Source organism: Phaethon lepturus, unplaced genomic scaffold (assembly GCF_000687285.1).
Source record: "Phaethon lepturus isolate BGI_N335 unplaced genomic scaffold, ASM68728v1 scaffold12551, whole genome shotgun sequence".
Classification (NCBI taxonomy): domain Eukaryota; kingdom Metazoa; phylum Chordata; class Aves; order Phaethontiformes; family Phaethontidae; genus Phaethon; species Phaethon lepturus.
In genome coordinates, this window is record NW_010518491.1 from 61,091 (window position 1) to 65,530 (window position 4,440).

Genomic DNA, 4,440 nt, shown 5'->3' on the forward strand with positions numbered 1-4,440 from the left:
CCATGGCTCCACTAGCGTCATTCTGAAGCGTGTGAATTAAAGCCAAGGGAAAAAGTCAACTCCACCTACTTCAGCAGAAAACTACCCCCAAAAAATTGACCATGCGACTTCTTAGAGTATCAAGACCTAGGAAAACAACACTACAAAACCATAAGCATGTAGACAGACACTGTATGAATGGATGAGAGAGCTGATGCTGTTGCACCATGTAGCACCATCTGCAGATGATCTGTCACACAGATACACACAATGTTTCCAAACTACAGCTATTCACATGCTCTCTCCCCTGATTTTATTTCAGAAAGGAGATGAGGGCAACACATTACAAACATTGCTAACGTAGTTTTGATACTACGTGCTGGTGAAAAGAAGCCACACCAAAGAGTGTTTATGGCATTGCAACAGGAAAGCAAATAAATTTGCTCATCCAGTACTTCTGATTAGAGTCAAAAAAAGGGAAAACCAGATGCAGCTTCCTTGAACCTTAAACAGGTTTGTCATGTACTCAAAATAAACAGGAAAGTTAGGATCTGAGACATAAGGTTGAGAAATACTTCCTAAGCTATGACAAAAGAAAGTGGGATGAAATGGAAAGTAGTATTAAACAAAATACGTTCACACAGAAAACTTTTCCTAAAGGAGAAATTAAAAATTTCTTGATCAAACATTAGTGGATGATACCCGAGTTCTGCTGCTCCCTCAAATGTCTAAACATCTGCACTATTATAAATTCTGCCTACCCTTCATCATAAGTGATCACACATCCATAAACCAAGCCATGTACACATTAAATTACTACAACATTAGGTATCAGATCTCCAAGAAATATGTATTTTATTCTACGGCCTCACAGTTATCAAGACCAATACATTTACACAATCTCCAACTACATAAAGAAAAAAACCACCAGAGCATCATTGAGAATTATTGACAGGGAGGTGGTCAAAAAAACAAAACAAAACAAAACAAAAAAGCTACATTTTACAGTTGTGTAATACTGAGGGAGGAATATACCAAAGTGGCACAAGAAAGACCAAAAGCAGACCCGGTCCTCAGCATTAAATAAAACAGTGGAGCTTATGTAGCCAGAAAGAAGGTTTGGAATTTGGTTTTGTTTTTAAGACCTAAGAAAAGACATTCACAGGACTTGAACCCTCCATTTACAAGAAGTGGCGCAGCTTCTGCCACTTCATCACAGGCATGCATGCCAAAGAAGATTCAGTGGCTGAGGTACCACAGTAAACATGGTAAATCCATCCAGGCACAAGTTTTTCTAAACATCAGAAGAGCCACAGTCTAGTAAAGGAGCACCCAGCCAGGCCCCATCCCAAACACACAAAAGCTGTGTTTTCTCTGTTGAGTGAAGATGACCATTAGCTGTTAGTCAGCTGAGTTTTTAAACACTGAAATTATTCTTAAAATAGGAAATCTCTGAATCCAATTGCAGTTTCCTTTATATTTATAACCCAACACATGGTCTATGCCTACGTGTTGGATTATCACATGAAACTGGTCATTTGCTGACCCAGTTTCAAAATACAGAAATTAGTGGCTAGTACACAACATACACTATTGCACAACATTAAATTATTTTAATTTGGTAAAACAGAAATGAAAAAAGCTGCAAGTACTTTGTGTGTCTCCTTATGCTTTATGTGTGTCTTCCGCTGTCAAAAGGACAACTTAAATAATGTTGATCCTGGAAATGTTTTTACTCTTACAGAACTATGCAGCAGAACAGAAGTTTTAGTCAGATAATGAATCACAAACATACCAGTCCGTTGTGACAACTTTTCTCTTAGTATTAGATTGAAAGTAAAAAAACCTAAGAGCGTAGATGTTTCCAGTAAAATATGAAGATGAAACTTTTGCCTGGCCTAACAGAGCAAACATCATGTACACAAGGAAGTGCCTGTCCTCATTGCGAATGTGGAAGTAGAGGTGGATTTTTATGTAGCAGCAGAGACAGATCTCCAAATCTCTCTCTTGCACACTTTCTTTCAGAAAGAAACTGAATGTGCTCAAGCTAGATGTTTCTGCCCACAGCAACTTTCTTCCTACAACAGAAAAGAAAACTCTAACCCAACAAGTAAAAGTTACTCCAAACAAACAAGCAATGACTTAAAGGCTGTATAGTAAAGCAGGATTCTCTTCAGAGAAAATTTAAACGCAACTCTTGTACTTAGCATTTATACATCATTGCAATTTGAGTGCGTGCTACAAAGGAATTTTAATTAAAATCATCCTTCTGCACAAAAACTGAATTCTCAAATCAGTGATGAAGTGTTTAGCTAACATTAAGAAATCTGACAAGAGTGATTTCGAGTAACTGTTCCACAGCAATGCTTAAGCCCATTTTTAAAAAGATAATCTTCTTTCCAGTGGTATGTCAGAGTCACATATAGATAAAAATAGCTGCTACAAGTATTTAAAATGCATTTTGAACAGGAAGAAGAGGAAATTTCCTTCCATAACCTCTTCCCTAATCTTTAAATATTAATTTATAAAATTAGCAAAGAGCCTGTGTAAGAGCTTTTAGGTGAAAAAATACCTTCTATTGTAAATAGGCCTTGATATTCATTCAGAACTGCTTGGTGGATATTCCAAAAACTTCTGTTTCCTACATTTTGTTGCTTGAGACAGGATCTTCACAATTTGCTGCTGCCTCCTGTCCTTCACTTCAGCATCAAGTGTTCTTGAGGAATACAAGAGGAAGCAGAAGCAAAGGGTACAATAGCCCAGCCCTCAGTCCAGGAAGAAACACACAATTTCTTGTTAAGTTAAAACAAAGAGTTAGTATTCATGTATCCATGCCAAAAGGAAGATTACTGTCACTCCTTGTAAGATCTAAGCGCTTGACTGTTAAAAACAGAAACTGTACAAGATAACATGCTAGCAAACACAGAGTTAAAACATTAATGCAACCCTGTTCAAAACGCTATGGCTCCAAAAATCACGAAACTAGTCAGGAATTATGAGAACAACCCAGACGTTTGCAATTCTGTACTTCCACTACATGTTTTAGGTACTTATACCAATCCACTCCCGTAAGCGAAGTCCCTAAAAAGCCTTTACAGTATTTATCTTCACAATATTTGTGGTAATAAAGCCACTTTCTTCCTTTTGTAGATTAATAATGGAAGCATAAAGAAATCTGGTCATCTGCTCAAAAGCACTGGAAGTTGCATTTAAAGCACACAGTGAATTCAAGTCTCCCAAATTCCACACCACGGTCTCATAGTTGGGGCATTATTTCCCTCACCTTATTTGCTTCTGAATTACAGAGCACTGGAACTCACATTTTTAAATTATTGTGTTTCCACAAGCACTGAATCATGTAATAAGAGAATTGTCACTGAATATCACAACTTTAAATGCCAAACATGCATTGGGTTGTGCCTTCTGGTTCAACAGCACCAACAACAGTATTTTCCACAGTTCGCAAATTTATTGCCAAAGTTGCTCTCAGATCCATTGTGTCACATCCTATAGGATGTAAGCTAACATTACAGCCTTGTCCGTCTGGAAGGGCAACTATAGTGCCTCTCTTCCAGCCCATCTGCACCCACAAAACTTGGCTATTTGTGGGAGTATCTACTCCTCTGTCAAACACAGTGGCAGAGGTTTCAGGGAGGAAGGAAAGAAACAGGCAGACAAAGCATCAGCGTGTAAACCCAAAATTTGCACAGGTCTTCCTCTCTTCCTAGAGAAATTGAGATGAACACCAGAAGGTCTCCTGTACACACAAAGATCACAAGAGAATACTTGTAAGTATATTTTCCCCTGCCCCCCTGACTTTTAAATGTGGATTTAATTAACAAAAATAGTAATGGGAATTTAAAAAAAAAAAAACAAAATACCACCATCATTTTATGCTAAGCTAGAAAGTTTCATTTCTTCTTTCTTAGGCATTATGACCTTCAAACAGCTACTGCAAGGAAGAGTGAACACGAGCTTCACATCAACCTATGCCACCTCCCACCTTCCAGGCAGAGCGGAAACCCTTACCATAAGCCCAGACACACAGCTGAACCTCTGCATGCCCAGCCTTTGCCAAAGCCAACAGCGTTATGCGGTATTGCAGAGGTCCACCCAATCTTACTGGAACAGCAAGGCTCCATACCGGCCCCTTGCTTTCTCTAGTAGCGTCATGCTTTCCCTCCCTCCCTTAATGCTACTAAGGGACAGCCAACCGTTCCTCCCACCGAAGCCACCACAGCCCACCCTGCTGCACAGCACACACCCTCAGTCGCCAAGGCCTACAATCACCACTCTCGTCCCAAGGCCTTGCCCTCACACGGGCCTTAAACTGTCACCCAGCAGAGCCTCACACGGGCACGTCCTACCCATTTCTGGCTCACCGTGGATTTTTGCCCCACGGCAGCTACTCCCACGGCTACAACCCACCTGAGCGTACCTGCCTAGGAGGGCAACTGCTGT